At 41.3% G+C, this 19646-nt stretch overlaps 1 protein-coding gene across 1 annotated transcript in view; it reads left to right on the forward strand.

Moving 5' to 3' along the window:
- Positions 1 to 17209: 17209 nt before the first annotated feature.
- Positions 17210 to 19646, forward strand: part of sh3bp2 (SH3-domain binding protein 2) — a 28110-nt gene continuing 25673 nt past the window's right edge. The window contains exon 1 of the mRNA XM_030742877.1: positions 17210 to 17397. The gene's annotated coding sequence lies outside the window, so the exon portion shown is untranslated. The remainder of the gene's footprint in view (positions 17398 to 19646) is intronic.

Here is a 19646-nt window from a genome sequence, read left to right on the forward strand (position 1 = left end):
TTTGAAATGTGTTATTTGGAGAGCAGAAGGGACAGCAGAGAGCTGAGTTAGGAGGATAGGAGTATCTGGCTCAGGGTAATCTGGTGAGCTTGCACTCTGACGCTTTGAGCAAGAAGGTTCTGAGTTTGAGCCTCCTGGGTGGCTCGTTCCTTCTCACGTGGAGTTTGCATGATCTCCGGTCTGAAGAGATGAATGTTAGGTTAACGTAAACTGTCTCCTGGTGTTGGTCCTGTGGGCTGGTTACTTCTCCTGGTGTACCTTGCCTCTCACTTCCAACCCCCTGTGACCCTAAGTGGAAAAGCAGTCCAGAAAATGGATGGGAAGACTTTTCCATGTCATATCCCTTATTTTAGAGTTTCTCCAATTTTCCAATTGCTTCTAACGTTTTTTTTCATGCTATCCACCAACTAGCAGGGTAATAAGATGTCACAGCAGCTGAAGGATTCCTGACACACTGCTGCGTCACAGTCATCTTTCTTTGAGCTAAAAAAATAAGTCTGCAGTAATGGAGAGTATGCTTGTTTTGAGGAACCAGCACCTATTTTCACCGTGTTTTCCATGTGCTGTTCTGTCGCTCCGCAGATGAGGTCTTGTCTTCCATTTGCTGGAATGAGCTCCATGCTTGGAATCCTCACCTTTGTGAGGGGGCGGCTCCCAAAAATACTCCACTATATAAATATTTAAATATGTCACTTAAGGTTACAGCTTTGTTGCTTTTGTGAAATCGCAGGTAATTACATTATTTTGAAAGTCATCGTGCTGCTAAAATGACATTTCCAGGGAGGTCTATTTTTAACCTCATGACAGGAGTGCCTCTCTGAGCACTGCATGTGTACTGTATACACTATAAGTGGAAGATTATAGAAGAAGACAGTGGAAACCAGAGGAAAAGTGGTTGCCCTCCAGCCTGCTGTACCCGCTTCATGCATGCTCCTCAGTGCCCACACCTAAACCAGGATATTTCCAGCAGATACAAACTGTCTCCTGCTGTGAGAAAGGAACATTTTGGAAAAATGGCTTCACCAGAGTCTTTTAACATTTTCATTTATTAAAAGAGCTATTGGCATCCATCAATATAAAATTAGCCAGCGTAGTAATCATGCTGATTTTCCAGTAGAGTGGATGTTTTGTGTTACAGAAGTAGGGTTAAAGGTACGGACTTACAGGTCTAGGTCAGTCTGTGTAATAATTTGGATTGCCGGTGTTCCCCTCCTCTTTCTGACAGCTTCTCCCATGATGCAATACTGAATTGGATAAGTGGTCATAACATTACTGTTCTTCTTTTCAATGATTTGATTCATGAAGCTAACCAGACAAACTTTATAATGTCCCATTACACATGACGAAGGTATTCACTCATGCATCCAAATCACAGAATTCAGGTGTTCCAATCACTTCTGTGGCCACAGGTGCATAAACCAAGTGTTACCATGTGTGTTTTTTATATTACTGATAACTCTTCCAGTCCTGTATAAGAAGCAAAGGTCCTGCAGTGCTGCCTGTATGTGTGGATGTGAGAGTATTATACAGAGAGACAGTCAGCTAAATATACACTATTTAATATCAGGTTTGTTCTGGGCTGAGAAGCCTGAGGAGGGTTTGGGTGGACTGTGTGTGTGTGTGTGTGTGCGCGTGTGTGTGCGTGTGTGTGTGTGTGTGTGTGTGTGTGTGCGTGTGTGTGGTATCCTGGTTTTAGGATTCAGATGAGATCTCACATTTCATGCAGATTGAAGCAAATTTTATGTTTTCCTGTTTAAGATCATCATTAAGTCATGACTCTTGTTTCCTTCACCTTACACATGACAGATATGACATTATTATCACAACCTGCTTTATGCAGTGCTGAGTGTGAGGTTTTCGGGGATTTGTCCCCCTGAACACGAGACAGACTTTTCATTTGGTCGCGCTCTGATGGTGTTTACAGAATCACACAGAGTGTAAAAGTTTTATTAGAGGAAACAGTGTCTTTTCTTAGTGGATTTTATTAGGTTTACCCATTTTATTCGATCTTATACTGGCTCCACAAAGCTACTATTTTAATCACTGATGGCTTTCTCGTTGGCCTTTGTTCCATTTCCTGAAAAGTTTTAGCAAAGCTTGTAAAAAATCGGAGAATAAGAAAGTGTGGGTGAAAAAGCAGGAAGAGAGACTCGAAAGGAGAAAAAACTGGAGGATATAGCTGCAGTATTTGTATGCATGAAAAATTCATGCACAAAGTCCTCTTTTTTACCATAAATGATGCGCACTGAGATGACTAATAATAATGTCATAATTACAGTACTGTGGTGAAGTCACTGTGCAGTGCAGAAACAATTAAAGCAGCATTCTAAATGTACAGCACTTATTTTTAAATGGTATTTTTCCAGTAACACAATACAAACCATTCTTCCTCCAGCTGCTGCCTGTAGGGGCCGCCACAGCAGATCATCAGCCCAGCCTGCTCTCTCTTCTTCACCTCTGCTGTGTACTGTCTGGATTTAAATTCATCCACCTTCATCACCTCTACCCCTTCTTCACCATCACACTTGCCTCCCTCTCACATGCGCACATATGTATTCTGATATTGCATACTGCATATATCCTGAATATGATAAAGAGAGAGCTGGGCAAGTATATACCTCCTTCACTACATCCAAGTATATTGGAGGTAGTGAAGGAGGACATGCAGAGGGTTGGTGTGACAGGGGAGGAGCACCTGAAGGACAAAAGATTTGTCGACCTCACTGCATCACCAGTTTTTCTAAATTGTAAGAGTGGTTTATTTATTTATAACAACATTAAAAAAAATCACCAGAGAAAGTTAAAGTTGTAGACAGCCTGCTTGTAGTGCCAGCAGCAATCCACTAGATGGTGGTGTTGTTCAGGGATGGAACTTGTTCATCAGCTATCCTAGACCTTTTTTATCGTTTCAGCCGTGTACTTTAATAACCACCAGAGGGCAGCATCCCCTATTCTGCCATACCTGTCGGTAAGTTGGTCAAACCACATTTAACATGCGGGTTGAATGAATATTGGCATCAGCTGCGTGTCATCATTAGTGCGAGGGAGCAGTCATGTATGGCTTGAAGTACAACTGCCACACAGTTAGTCAAACTCAGCGACAGGCAGAGAAAGGACACAATACATAGTGATATTGACATTAAGGAAGCTTAAAGCCTAAAGATAACTTAGTTTACTTACGTAAGTTTACTTATGCAGTAGAGTGTGAGTTCCTCTCCTCTATTGGGACAAAGGTGCCAAGATAAACACAAGAAGTGCAAACAAGTGCAAAACGAGGGGAAGTACCCAAAAAAGACAAAGCAAAAACTGGAAACTGTGCAGAGACAATTATAAACTACAAAGACTAAACAAAAATATTAGTCACATGAAAGAAAAATTATGTTATAGGCTTACATTTGTACCTTCAAAGGCATGTTTAGTGTTTTTCATTTAAAGATAAATGAAAAGCTTATAAGAATTTATCAATTTGTTGGAAGATGTAATTGCACACCAATCAACTTAGATTTGTGAGTACAATAATTCTTTTCTTTTACATAATCTGAAAACACGCCTGACTGTACCTTTAACTCCCTTCGGTTTTTTTTAATTGTTGTTGACTTTAGGTGACATTTGGATTGCGACACCACATGAATGCACAGTCAGAGGCAGCTATCTTTCGATCTTAAAAAACTGAAACCATAATTATCTGCACGGCCGCAAGATGTAGGAGGAATTCAGGAGAACTGATCTTTTAATGTCAGGTACAGTAACCAGAAAGCTGCAAGGCAAGCAAAAGGCACGATGCACAATACCGAGACAAAGCAGGAGGGAAAAAAGCATTCAAGAAAACTGAAAGTTATTGAGGCTGAAAGCAGCAGAGAGATGCAGCGAGAGGATGCGAGCTGAAAGAAGAACGCATCAACCAAACAACCGAAAGGAAGCGATGAGTCACAGACAGAGAGGTAAAAAGACTGAGTGAGAGTCGACTGAGTTCGCTGGTGTGGTTCAGCGTGCTTCCTGTCAGGGATAATAATAGAGCTGTGTGTTCCTCTCTGCGAGAAGCGTGGGAGGAGGAGCAGTGATGTGACACGTGGGAAGGATGCATGTTACTGTCACTACAGGGGAAACAGCAGCATCCCCTTTTAATGCACGCTCACACATTAAAAAACACACACACACTGACACCCTCTGCCTCTGCTCTGACTCACATATCGTCATATCTGGTTTACTACATCTTTACTACATCTGCTTGTTTGTTTTTATTATATCCCGCTCTTGACTTAATGCTCTGTATCTCACTTTGGAACATGCGATGAGAAAGACTTTATCCTTAATTCAAAAATAAAGAGCCAACCTGATATTTCATTACATGTTTCACATGGTTTAGAGTCACATATGGAAATATTCAGAGGTTTTAGAGCAAGTTTTATTCAGGCTCTTGTGTTGTGAAGGCTGAAGTATGAAAATGCAGCCAGAGGATGAGGACCTTTGCTGTTACTGGGTGAAGAATCATTTTTCATGCCGCAACATCTTTGACAGTGATAGGCGGCTACCAAGAAATGACAAGTGAGAAGAGTCATGAGAAACAACCTGTCATCATGTATAAAGCTGCTGAAGCTGCGTTATGGGTCTTTGTCCTGCTTGGGCCATTAACATCATAATATTTTCTGATATACTATGACTGTAGCATGAACTCAGATAATACTCATGAGAAGGAAATTATGGTAAGACATATGCACCACAGAAAGTTTATTAAAGATAATACTAGGTTTCCCGACTTTGCATATTTTCTATTTTTGTGGCTATTGTGGTTTTCATGGTCAGGCCAATTAGACGTCCTCCACCCTCATTGCGGCAACTCAGGGGAAAAAAGATGTCACACAAAACAGCAGTATTAACAGCATGTGTCTATCTACTTTACTGGAAGCACAAAAAGACATGTGTAGGACAGGTTAACACAACTATATCATGTGCACAGGCTTTATCAATTACCCTATGGTCATACACTTCCATGATAGTAACATTACAAGCCTTTGTAAGCCTTCATATGTAAAGAGGGGTGAAAAAACTGCACCCCCTGATTCAATAGCTTGTAGAACCACATTTGGCAGAAATAACATTTACAATATTGTTTCAGTTCATTGAGGCTCACAGGCATTTGTTGAAGGTCCCACCACAACATTTAAGTCAGCTTGAAGTCTGGACTTTAACTGGACCGTTGCAACACCTTGATTCTTTTTTTTTTTAGCCATTTTGTTGGTGTGCTTGTGATGATTATCCTGTTGTATGACCTAGTTTCAGTCATGCAACCAGATGACTGTCACATGACAGATAGACATCATCATATTTGATTCAAGAAGTTGGTAGACAGAGGTGTTCATGGTCGATTCAGTGACTGCAAGGTACCCACATTCTGTGCCTGCAAAACAAGCCCAAATCATCACCTCTGCACCACCGTGTTTGTGCTCATACACTGTGTTTAGCTTTCGCCAAACGTGATGCTTTCGCCAAACTGTCATGGTCCAGGGTATGTTTTCCTTTTCTTCTCAGCCTCTCTCACTCTCAGGTAGAAGTATGCAGGTCCTGTTCCTGGACTCCACCTGCTCACAGAGCCTCCCGGTTTCCTGCTTTCCAGCTGACACACCAGTTCCTGAATTGCTCAGTACTAGTCAGTTCTTAAGGACTGGCTCCTGTTGTCATTTTCTGCCAGATTGTTGTCACATGCAGTGTGTCACCTGCATCGGCAGCTGGATACTTCCTCTTGTGTTCATCTGCAATTCTGGGCTGGGCTGCTCCATTGAAGAAAAGATTTGCATTTGCTTGCCTTCAAAACTTCACCTGCCTGTCCACCCTCCACCGTCACCTGGGCTTCCGGAAAATTCCCAACTGGCTAACCTCACCACTTCCCCAGAGCTGTGACCCCATTCCCACCTGCGAACTCTTGCATTGCAGTATTTCTCTTGAGCATTCATTAATTTGTGTGACGATAGACCTTGTTAAACGGAGCGCTGTGCGTGAGTCCAGATCTTGCTTCAGAGTTCTCATTAAATTAGCTCCTGCACTGGTTATGACACAAACATCTCCATTTTGGTCTTGTCTTTCCAAAGGACATTGTTCCAGAGGTCTTGTATTTTGTTCATATTCAACTTTGGAAACTTAACCTAACCTAACCTTAGGGTGAATTTGCTGGGATGTTAACACACACCTGAAACTGCCAAAACGTCTAGTGTGCTTGATAGCAAGCAATATCTGGCCACTACTCTCCCTCTTAATTTCTTTGGAAGCAGTAAGGCTGTACTTACCTTTTCACAGGATTACATAGAGTACTGTGAAAACTTTCTTTTCACATGCCTGTATATTGTCTGCAATTGAGGCTACTGTGGGTTGAATTTAATATAAAATTGATGAATATTGCAGCCTTTGCATTGGCACCCTTTTGGACTCCTTCACTTGGTGCAGGTTTTGAAGATTCCTATTGGTCATGCACATGATTTCCCCCACAACCCAGGTGGAAGTTTGCCATTGGTGTAACACCACAAGTGGAAGGTTTTTATTGGTGGAAGAGAAGAGTGCAGTCCAGTGTTCGGGTAGCCTGTTTAACCCCCACATGTAGTCTTCCATGCCAAAATGCTTTGGAGCTTTTTAGGTTTAACATGAATATGCAATGAGAATAAAGTCATTTTTAAAGTCAGTACTTTGGAGTTTGTTCATGTTTTAGTACAATATTACAGTTGAGTATGCCTCTTGTCCATCATTATTCACGACATCCTGCATGTGATCTTAACTAAGGAAGTCCCTGATGGCTAATTTGCTAATCAATTAATGAGAAAAAAAAGAGTAATTCTCAACCCAATGTGACAGACAAGGTTAAATGTTGTCCGTACAAATACTGCATGTATTTAAGAGCAATCTGAAACTCTCAATCACTTCTTTAATAATCAAATCATGTTGAAAGTGTTGCTGAAATGTGTTGTTTCTCTGTGCATAAGACTGCACATTTAACATTAATAGCAGCAACCTTCTTTCCTTGCAGGTTATTGTCCACAGGCTTGCGTGATGGTTAAGCATCGCTCTGGTTGAGTGACTAAATGTCACTTAACTTTGATACAACCTACGTGCAATCAATCACATCTGTCTGATGAGAAAGAATTTCATACAAAAACACTTACTTTTAAACCAACCCACCTGCTGTTACCAGCTGTGACTGCTGATTGTATCTGACCTGGTTCCAGACCTCTGAATCACCACATGTTGCATTTAAGATCTTTAAATTCAAATTGCCAAATTCTTGCTCATAGGGGGTGAAAATAAGCAGGACCAACATGCTACTTGTTATTTATAGTTTCTATAGCCTCAAATTTAGCACCACAGTATACATTTTTATGTCTAACTGCTTAATTGTTTTGACTCATTTATTTTTTTATTTATTTGTAAGACGTTTATGAATGCACTGCACATTTTCTCAAAACAGTGGAGACATGGACATATCAATAAAGATCATAAAGTGTGATTGCACTCACTTTTGCATAAGTTCTGCAAACACAGGAAGTTTTCAGTTCTGTGGCTATTTTTGGGTATGTAGACTTTTTTTTGTGAACATGGAAACATATAACCACAGAGACGTATACCTATGAGCCAGTCTCCCCCCACCCACTAAAACGACCTTCAGACATCCAAGTCAGCACTAAATATATCTTAAAATATTTGAAAACCAAATATGAAACCAAAATAGACGTCATGACTTAAAGCCATGTGAAAATTACTGGCTTTTGATGGCATTGTTTTTCCATTGTTACAACTTTGACTCTAACTATGACTGTTCTTGCAGCTTGCACTCAAGTGTTATACAAATGTACAAAATAAAAAATAACAATTCAAAATACATGACAGTGTACTTTATCCTCTGAAATAATTTTCATTTATATTGCTTCAAAAAACAAGAATTGTTTTTTTTAATTGTTGAGATTTTCTCAAATAGGCTCAAAGATATACATACACCTCGACCAGATGCTTTTGGTAACAACAAGCTTCTTGGCAGAATTGCTAAAGCTCATTTAGATTGGTTGGTAGTGTAGTCCACCAGTTTTCAACAGAGTTGAGGTGGGGGGTTTTGGACAGCCATTAGAGAAGCTTAATGTTAAGCTGCTTAACCGATTCCAAAACCAGTTTTGATGTGTGTTTGGGATCATTGTCATGTTGGAACACCCAGTTGTGTCCAAGTTTCAACCATCTAGCTGTTTGAGGTGAAATTGAAGAACTTGGAGGTAGTCCTCCACCTTTACTATTCCTTTCGCTTTGTGCAATGTACCATTACCAGTGGTGGCAAAGCAGCCCCAGAGCATGACGTTACCACCACCAGTGTACTTAGGTTTGAAAGCCTCACCTTTGCTCCTCCAAACATACCTTTTGTCATTGTGGCCAAATAGCTCAATTTTTGTCTCATCTGACCATAAAGCTTATCTCCTGAAGGCATTTAGCTGGTCCATGTGGGCAACAAGCTTGAAGGTGTCGATTTTGAAGCAGGGGCTTCTTTCTTGGTCAGCACCCTCTTGGGCCGTGGTGATGTAAAACTGAAGCTACTGTGGACAGTGATGCTGGTGTTCACAGTAGATTTGAGCTTTGGTGGTTCTTGGGTTGTTCCTGAACATTCTAACCAATTCAGGCCTTCTTCCAGACCTTGGTGGTGAATAACTGAATAACTTGGCTCCCTGGTGGCCTTGGACTGCCGCTTATCAAATTGTCTCCGGGATGTTTTGTAAATAGATGCTCTATGCCCCCGCTGTCCTGTCTTCTTCTGACCTGTGTTGGACTGATCTCCCTGACGTAGCCACTGATGAACTCTACATCTTATCAGAACTGTTAGCTGAGGAGGGAGTTTGAGTCAGCCCCACAGTAGCCCAACTGAGTACTGGTCAGTCCAATTGGTGCTGTCAAACAAATCATTTTAATGTTGGCAAAGAGAAACTAGCAGTTGTAGGCAATTATGAACACTAATGTGAAGATAATAGGCCTTGGCCTCGAGTTAAAACATACTGTAGAACCTTCAGCACCACTTATTAAAAGATCAAAGTGAGTGTATGTATATATTTGAGTATGTGTGTATACTTGTCAATTCAATTCAATTTTATTTATATAGTGCCAAAACAAACAGTCACCTCAGGGTGACCCTTCAATAATTACAGAGAAATACCAACAGTCAAAACGACCCCCCTATGAGCAAGCACTGTGGGACAGTGGGAAGGAAAAACTCCCTTTTAACAGGAAGAAACTTCCAGCAGAACCAGTTGAGGCTGATGGGAGAGAGACGGGACAAAGACACACTGTGGAAGAGAGACAGAGATTAATAATAACTAATGATTAAATGCAGAGTGGAGTATAAACACATAGAGGGGTGTCTGTCCCCTGAATCCAATCTGGGAGCTTAATAATCTGCCACCCCATGGCTAACTACAAGGATATTGTTAATATGAAATATGAAAACAACATTGTTCACATTAGTGCCCTCTGGATAGACTCTAATGTGTAAGCGCACTCTTGGCTGTTTTTATGCAGTACTGAAAGCACCTTTGGCATTTTGAGCTGATACTTGCAGTATTTTGCGGTTCGAAACCTCCAAACATGATTAACATTTCATTCAAAGTGAATTAAAAAGAAATGTGTTTCACATCCTCCTGCAGACCAAACAGAAGAAGACGTCTCTAGAATAGATGTGTTCCCATCATTTGTTAAACAAAGAGAAGCAGTTTCTGTACACATCCTTCCTCCCACCTGTGTTGTCTCCACACACCACCCACCTCTCTGCATACCTGCCTTGTTTGCACATACACCTACGTTTTTGTGAAATCTGTCTCCCCTCTGAGTCCCTTCCTCAGAAAAACATTGCAGTATGCAAATCACTCTTTGCATGGTAACTCCCACACATAATTTTTAAGGAGTATTTACAAGCATTAATATATTGCAGCACCTTCACAACTCCCCCAACAGGAAGCTGTGGTGCAATTTGTCCTTGTTCCTATGGCGGTCTATTGGCTCAGAATTTTATGATCAAGCGTGAACACATGTTAAACAATTGAAGGAACAGCGACTTGGCACATGGCTCAAGTGTTCATTGTGTAAGCCACGACAATACCAGGACCCTGCAGCTGAAGTGTTATCATCATTAGGTCCTTGTTCTGTTAGGTAACTACTGCACAGCCATCCAGGTAGGTAATGTGGGGGGTAAAATCATGGATGAAGGCTACTGTAAACAAATCTGCTTGCAGCAGAGGCACACACATAACGTCATCCTCATCATATTTTAGGATTGCTTTATATGGGTTGTATTTAAAATTGTACAATATATTACTCACTTGCACTGAATTGACTCACTTGTCTTGGAGAGTATATTAGTCAAACAAAATGTCTGGGTGGCCTTTTTTTTGGAGGGGGGGCAAAAATAGCTCTGTTTCTGTTTCTTTTAATTCATGCAAGTGATTTCTCAGTTGTTTCGCAGTTTGTTTTTATCTCCTCAGGGAACCGTGAAGTTTCACTATGAAACAAATAAGCAGCTTAAATTTAAATATGATTGTGGGTAGGATCAGCATTTTTGGAATTACCCAGAGAGGCAAAAGCAGGCACGCTTTCCCATCAAGGCACAGCAGTGGAGCTTTTACCAGCGAAGGTTTGTGGGTATTCTTCCCTCACGAGGTTCAGACTGGCTGATATTATTGCAGAGCGTTATGATCTGTTTCATGTAGTTACAAATTCATGCACTGTGTCTGCTCTGGGACCTTGAAGTTCTTGAAGTGGAGGAGCTAAGAAGGACTTAATAAAGAAACCAGTCTGTGATTGGCATAATAACATAAATCAACAAAACTAGTGAGATTTAGATGTTCAAGAATAGAATCTGGAGTGCACTTTGCCCTTAATTATGGATCTTTTTATTGCTCAAACATTTCTGAAACAGCTGCAGTCGCACTGCTGTATGGGCGTGGACACTCTTTTCTCCAATAGTGTCTGCCTTTCTGTTAAACCATGCAGCAAAAAAAAAAAAAGATTTTATCCCACCAAAATTCTTGTCTGACTCACACCTCCGCATAAATCTTAAATTTAGCTCCACTAAATTTTTATGTGTGCGCGCGACCGTGTGCAGAAGGGGAATTAGTCCAAAAACTTTTTCCTCAGTTATTTGTGTTTTAACCTGTTTACTTAAATGGTGCACTTGGTTTCTGCAGCTTGCTATTAGAGCAGATATTCTTTATCTTGTGGTTAACCCCCCCCCCCTCCATTTTGTCCAAACCGCCACAGAGCCCTATGCATACACTGCAGGAAGACAAGCAGACAGAAACTGTCTGATTACCCCCTGTACACTAAGGAAGATGAGCCAAATATGCCCTTCCTGCCAAATACTTCACATTTAAAGTGACAGTGATTATACCCATAAGTCCAACTGACTGATTTTATACAATCATATAGCTGATTATTTTATATTGCTTGTGGCAGGTTTTGGGAAATGTTGGTCAGCTCTTGGCAATGTAGCTACTGTACATGGATACATACACATATCACCTTGAGAGAACATAAATTTTTAATAATTCGGATGAACTGGATGGTTAAATAGCCCAGAAGTAAAGCAAAGTGAGGGTAAAGTGAGCCTACAAGTCCTACAACGATAATGACTCAGTAAGTCTTTGGATGTGCAATGACAATTTATGTAATCGAAGAAATTTCTACTGCATTAACTGGGCTGCAAAGTTATGTAACCAATGTCAGCAGGGAGAAAGAGAAGAGCCGATGTATGGACACATTTGTCCTTTGATGCCGTGACAAACAAACGATGTGTAAACCATGTGGGGCGACTATCTCGGGTAAAAACACGACAAATATTAAACGACATCTGCAAACCAGTCACCCAGATCTCCATGCAAAGGTCAGCATTTTAATGTCATGCAGGGTAAAGTGTTTTTCCCAGTTTAGCGTTTGTGTTTAGAGAAAATCTCCACACCGTGGTGGATTAGCCTTTACATTTTACACTCTTTATATATATAAAGAGTGTAAAATCTTTATAGACTAAATCTACAGTCGATTTAGTCGACTAAATATTTTAGTCGACTAAATCGACTGTAGATTTAGTCGACTATATTCTTAAGATAATTTCGTCGACTAAAACTAAAACTATTCAGATGACTAAATTATGACTAAAACTAAATTACATTTTCGTCAAAAGACTATGACTAAAACTAAATCAAAATTTGCTGTCAAAATGAACACTGTTAAAGAGATCACGGGAGCAAATCTGCTGCTGAACAAACTGAAGTGTTACACTGTTAGAACATTTGCACAGAACTTGTATCACCATCAAACGTGAGTGAACTCCCAACACAGCAGCCACACCTGCAACTGGAGGCCACACCAGCCACAGAGCTACAAAGAGTGGGAGATCCGATTAAAACCTGTGACTCCAGAGGAGTGGGCCGGGGCTTCTGGGGTTTCCAGGAGTGTGGGGTTAGGGTTAGGGTTAGGATGCGTATTTGTCCCCTTTCTGATTTCCATATTTTGCATATTTGTCATGCAATGAAAATGAGGACCCCAAAATGCCGTCTCCGGCAAGACACAGATACAGAAACGTAGCCCCTTAACTGGCAAGGGCCCGGTGACGGGCCGTTTGTAGTCCCTTTTATATGGCAGGCTAGACCCTCCCATTTTTATTGACACGTCATTCGGCCAATCATGTAACTGGCTGCACCAAATCACCTGACAAAGCTACGTGACGCCCTCTGAGTATTATTGGCTCTGGGAAACCCATTTCTTAACATGATTGGCCGAATGAGGTGTCAGTCAAAATGGGCGGGTCTAGCCTGCCATATAAATGCACTTCATTCGGCCCGCGGACCAGACGCAGCCGATTAATAGGCTATGAAATGGGTTGTTCAGAGCCAATAATAACCAGAGGGTGTTATGTAGTTGTTTCAGGTGATTTTATTTGCTGCCAGTTAAGGGGTTAAGTTAACTTACAGGCAGCACTTCATGCGGGAAGACTGATACACCAACAAAACACAACTGTGGCTTCTTAGACACACACAGGCTTCTTAGGGGAAATGAATACAGCTGTGGCGAACACAAACAGCGCAGTCACGGAAACAACACAAGAGGAAGTAAAGCTGAATACTAAACACCCAAGACAAAGGCTCCCAAAATAAAGCAGGAAGTGACTAAAACATGAGACTTAACAAGACAGGAGAGACACAGGGAGGGCAGAACAAACTGAAACAGGGAATATTAGCAAACTATCATCAAGAGCTAAACTAGAGAGCAAATCTAAAACTAAGAACAGCCCGAGGATGTAAGAAACCAACCATGAATATCTGCTGTACAAAAACTAGAAAACGCAAAGAGAACTCAAAGCAACATAACACAGGAATCCAAAAATAAACACAAAATTCAAGCCCAGGACTAACTGTCGTGGTCCTGGGTCTCTTGCCTAGTGTTTTGTGTTTTTGTAGTCTTGTTTGAGTTTCTTCTGATAGGTTTTTTAAGATTCCTAGTTTATCATTGGATTTTGGATGTGTTTGTGTTGCAGGTTGAGCTGGTGTTTTGTATGTCCGTAGTCAGTCTTTCTTGTTGCTCCCTGTTTTTTTTTTTGTTTTTTTTTCTGTACGCACGAAGTACCGCAGCAATTTCCTAAGGCTGTGAACCTGTTCACCCATATGGCAATAAAAACCTTCTGATTCTGATTCTGTTTGCTGTCCGGCTGTCCAGTTTCCCTAGTTTGTTCTGCTGGCCCGTTCCAACTCTGTACGCCCTTGTTTACCATCAGTAAATAAAGCTGAAGTTAAGTTACCGTATTTTCCGGAGTATAAGTCGCACTTTTTTTCATAGTTTGGCTGGGGGTGCGACCTATACTCCGGAGCGACTTATATGTGAAATTTATAACACATGAACCAAAATACTCCAGCCACTTGACATCTCCATGAACCAGAGCTTTAAGGCAGTCTTGCGTAACTTGTGGGCGCAGTGGATGATGGATGGAGAGCACAGCTTAACGGCAACTGGGAGAATGCGCCACCCAACGTTCCTGGAAGTCATTGGATGGATCAAGAAAACATGGGCTTCAGTGACAACCAAACCATCCTGTTGGGATTCAGAAAGGCTGGAATAATTGGAACTGCAGCTGACGACGAGTCTGACTAACGCGACACAGAAGAGGAAGCGGCGCTTCGTCTACGGAGTGTACGGATTTGTTAAGAAGTGACACCGAGGATGAAGAATTCAATGGATTGATGTTTTGGTTAACTTGTTAGCATGTTCTTTATGAAATGGTTATCTGAATAACTTAATGTTACGTTAACATACCGAACACGTACTCTGTTCGTTGTGCGTCATGTAGCTGAATGTGTTACGTTAGCATAACGTAGGCGTAACCGTGTTCGCCCTGTTCTTTAATCCATTATTATTTTAAATTGCTTTTCAAGATGGAATTTCTGCTCTGAGTCTCGGATTCTATCAAATAACCCCCCCCCCCCCCCCCAAAAAAAGTGCGACTTATAGTCCAGTGCGACTTATATATGTTTTTTTCTTCTTTATTATGCATTTTTTGGCTGGTGCGACTTATACTCCAGAGCGACTTATAGTCCGAAAAATACGGTAATCCTGATTTCTCCTGTCTGCCACACAGCTGATCTGTGACGGGTAACATTAAACAAAAAATGCAGTTTTGAAAGGATGATCTCATTTATTAAGGAAAAACTATCCAAACCTACCTGGCCCTATGTGGAAAAGTAACCCCCCCCCCACCTTCCTAAATCAATAATTAACTGTGGCGAGATACATTTTTTGGAAACCTGAGTTCAATTTCACTGGCCACACCCACCCATAGGACTGATTACTGCCACACCTGTGTAATCAAGAACCTGTCTGACAAAGTAAAGCAGTGCACACTCCACGATCTAAAGAAACTCAAGAACAGATGAGAAACAAAGTCAGTTCTAAGGCTTTGGTACTCCAACAAACCACGGTGAGAGCTATCATCCACAAGTGGAGAAATCTTGGAACAGTGGGGAACCTTCCCAGGAGTGGCCGAGCTACCAAAATTACTCCAAGAGCACATCAGCATACTTTTAAAATTTGTTTGATGATCTGAAACATTTAAGTGTAACACATGTGCAACAAAGTATGAAATCAGGAAGGGGGCAAATAACTGCAAGTTATGAACTCATATCATCTTCAATTAGGCTACCACGAGCCCAAAACAGATTTCACCGTGCTAAAAGAACAGAAAAACAACTTCTGTGTGTGAGCACGAATGAGACGAGCCCATTAATCACAGGTGACCCACTGCACTGAACAGGATCAAATCAAACATGCACTCATTTACAGGATTCCTCATTCAGTGTTCATTTCCAGTGGTTCAGCTTCTAGATGTATCACTGTAACATGCTTGTTACAGGATGCAGCGTTTTGACTCAGGATAACACGTTATTGCACACACTGACTCCACACAATGCTGTTGTACAATAACTTGTTCAATTCTGGTGCGTGGCACCAGCTTCCTTGCTCCTCCTCCTGCCGGTCCCAGCACGCTGCTGCATAAAAAGGAAACGCACAATCGCATCATGTTGGCCAGCTGAGCCACCCAGCCTCCCTAAGCTCCGCCCCCCTGAACCCACTGCGCCACCCCTCCCCTGCAGCTGAGCCACAAGCCACACCCCATCACCGCAATCACTCGCTCACACACGCACACACACACACATATTACAGCATGAGTGCAGTTTCAACATAAAAGTGGTGACAATTTTTCAGTTCTTTTCAAAAACACAAACTTCTCACCATCGCTGACAGCACCGATCAAACCCAAGCTCCTTTTCTCCTTTGGTTTGCTACACATCATTTATAATGCCGCTGCACTAATGAACTAAAATACGTGCCAAAAAAAAAATAAATCGTTGCATACTAAACATCAACACATTTACATGCATTTTCTACTAATGATGGAAAGCATGCCCCATTGGCACCAAAACCTTTCACAAAAGGAACTGTTTTTTTAATCAGTGGAGTTTAAAATGATTGAGCAAATCTTTGGAGCTTCAATTCATGAGGAAAATGTATACTGTATGAATACAGTCAGACTTTGGTTCACAAGGAAGAACTGCAAGTTACACATATAGTGGAACTTTTATAATCTGTCTGACTTTAATTTAAGGCTGCAAATATATGCATGCAGTGTCATATGGAGGGAGGGGTTAATCTGATCGTTATGTCACTGGGCATCTTCCTGCCACAGGCACCGCCCTCAGATTACAACACAATTACAGAGGTCCCCTTGTGGGAGGTATTTTGTCACCAAACAATCATTGTCCAACACAGAGTGACTGCAATCACTCTCAGACAGACTGGGGAGGGTTTGCAGATGACTCTTTGCAGCGGGGGCCTCGGCTCAAATGGTTACCAACTGGTTAGGATCCTGATTATATTCCTATACAAAGAGCACAAACCTCCTCCGAGGCAGCTCACTCTCTTGGCAGTGTTTACTGTTAAGGGAATAGTATCATATTTTATATATATTCATTTAGTTTTCTTTGTTTGTTTTAGCCTCATTTGACCTTGAAGAGGAGACCAGATATCAAATCAAATCAAAGTTTATTTGTCACATGAATGGTCATACAGGGTACAACTAGCACTTTTGATGCCATTAAACCAAAATGGTACTGGTGCAATGATAAATTTGACTTCAAAAAGGCCACACACACCACTGGATGATATCATAGCGCTTTTTCATATGGAGGTTACGTAGTAGAGTTTTGATAAAGTGAAAACACAGATCACATTCGTGCTATTCAGTAAACCTTTGAAACCTTTGGATTTTAGTGATCTTACCAACTTCCTCGCACGTCACCTTCTTCAAATTCTTTTTAGCCATAATACACCATTTAGAATAACTAAGGGGTTGTATGCATAGCTGCAGGTTAGTGTTTGTTTATGACATAATTACTGACCAGAAGGAGGAGTGGTCCACATGCGCTTTAAAGGGGAAGTTAGTGGCGTAGTTCTGGCGGCAGCCCTGCAGCCAGTGAAACCTGATACATGTATAGGGTCACACTGGTGTCAGTTTTTTTGGAAAGGTTCAAGCAACTCAACCTTCCACAATCCTTCAAAGGAGAGTTAATGTAACACCATAAAATGGCTAATCGTGCAAAGGAGCAGGGCTCAGTAGCCAGGTTTGCTTCTTTTTTTTTTTTTTTTTATGCTAGCTTTGTATGCCTGCCTGTCTGTGTTTGAATGAGTGCTACATCTTGTGGTTTATGGGAGGGTGTTGTGACACTGTCGACAGCAGCTTTAAAAAGGCAGGCCAGGAAGTGAAGTGGGCTGAAGTTGAGCTCTGCAGGGCTGAAACCACTGATGACACAGACAAAGGAGCTACACAGCTGACGCGGCGATCCATGGGTGAGTTACATTAAATATTTCAACAGTTCATCCAAAATGTGTGCAGTGTGTTGTTTGACTGTTCGAGTTATATGCTAAGAGATGTCTGCATGGCTGTTAGAGTTCTTTAACCAGAAAGACATGGTGGTCCACATGCAAGTGCTCAGAAAGCTTTTACTAGTTTGTGTCTTCTTACATGTGTTGTATTTGTTGGTTTTAATGGATGAATTCACAGGACCAGAGAGATAAGAGACAGACATACTGACACATGCAGTGAAATGCGAGGCTTCATTCAGTTCAACCTTCCACATCTTGCAGAGAATTTCTGTCTTTATATGATTTTCAAAATTGTCGTACAACTTCCTGTTATTCAGATTAACAATTTAGTGACTAATAATGACCTCTGTGTAACCCAGCTCATCCTGTAGAGTTGCAAAGTGAGAGGAGATATTTTTGACCACTACAGGGAACAATGAAATCAGTTGTTTGTTCCAAACACCTCAAACTTCATTAGCAGGAATTCATCACTGGAAGCCAATAGCAATGGAAGAACAACATCTGACTTTATGTTCTTGGTTATCAGCACACCCAGTTTCACCCCAGGGTCCATGGGAAGTTTTATAGACAGTATAAAAGATGGCTATAGGTACTGTGACATCACCCACTGGTTTCTGAAATCCTCATTTGAGACCTCAAGATGTGCATTGCTGCCATTGGTCATTAGTCAGTTAGCCAGTTAGCCAAAGGCTGGCCTCTACAGCTAGTTACCCTGGATTATTCTTCTTTTGTAAAAAATGTATAAAATAGACTTCATATAAGTAGGAAGGTTGGTGGTTCAATCCCTGTCTGCTTCAGTCTGCGTGCCAAAGTATCCTTGGGCAGGATACTGAACCCCTAGTTGCTCTCTGATGCGTTCATCACAGCGTGTGAAAGGTTAGATAGAAAGCACTTAGGTGTAGGAAAAAAATGCTTGGGTGAATGAAGACATGCTGTATAAAGTGCCTTGAGTGCTCAAGTACAGTAGAAAAGTGTTATCTATGAACCAGTCCATTTACCGTATATTATTCATTATGTAGGTACAGTAGGTACTTTCAGCTACCCCCTTATTCTACAAGGGGTCACGACAGCAGATGGGTCTGCATATATGCCTTGATGCAGCCCTCCTTTTTATCCAGGGTTGGGTTTGCTTCGCTCTGTATATTTCTCTGTCGTAGCCCTTTGAGACCTATAATAGAAGAAGTCTGCCACACCATATCGTTACAGTTATTCATGCTGTAGTACCATTGTGTGGAATATTACAACTATCAGAACCCTAATTATAATAATATGTATGAAGGTAATCCATAGTAACTACATAAGGTAGCTAAAGAGTGCACTAACCCACAGAGAAATTGAAAACCATTTTCTGTATCTACATATTATGCTAGATACAGAAATGTCATAGCTGTACATGCTAATGCACATGATAAAGTGCATGGAGTACGTGTTGTTGTTAGCGCTTTCTATGGGATTTTTGCGAACCCCTTAGAGGAAGGATGCAGCGCTCTGGGACATGTTGAATGCATCATGCGTAAGTGTAAATCCTCTGGTTTTATATGCAAAAAGACTTATTGCTCTATCATATGTGGTTTCTATTTTACTGGCATTTAAAAGCAGTCGGCAGTCGAGACCCCCAGCGAGATCTGTGGTGTGTTCGGCGAATGTGTTAACTGCTACACTTTCTTCAATAAAACTATAACCTCATCAGGAAAGTGCTAACAGAGGTCAAGCCTAAGGCCTGTTTTTCCATTGAGTTCTATAGGACAGGAAATCTTTTTGCAACCACAGGTATCACCCCCTGCTATTGATTAAAAAGAATGTAGGTTTAAGGCTATGGTTTGTCCTTTAGCGTAGCCGCTGCTGCAGGGAACACAGAAGTTAAATTATTCAAGGAACGTCTTGTAGAGAAGTGAAACTGAATCTTCAAATCAGTGAAGAATCTTGGTGCTTCCCGTGGCTCCATTTTTAGGTCATCTGGCCAAAGAAACGATGAGCTCACCCCATGGTGACGATCATCTGTCCGTCCACAGTTTACAAGAATCGCTGCTCCTCCTACAATATTGGTCAGAATTAAATCAAACTTAATGATTTCCTAATGGGGCATCACCCAAACTGGACTCAAGGTCAAGATCACATTTATTTTTTTTTTTGCAGCTGATAACCTTTAAATTGTGATTGATGAGCTACTGCAGCACAGGCATAATGGTCTGGTCTGTTTTTTGTTTTTTTTT

The sequence above is a fragment of the Archocentrus centrarchus genome, chromosome 12 (genome assembly GCF_007364275.1).
Source record: "Archocentrus centrarchus isolate MPI-CPG fArcCen1 chromosome 12, fArcCen1, whole genome shotgun sequence".
Classification (NCBI taxonomy): Eukaryota; Metazoa; Chordata; class Actinopteri; order Cichliformes; family Cichlidae; genus Archocentrus; species Archocentrus centrarchus.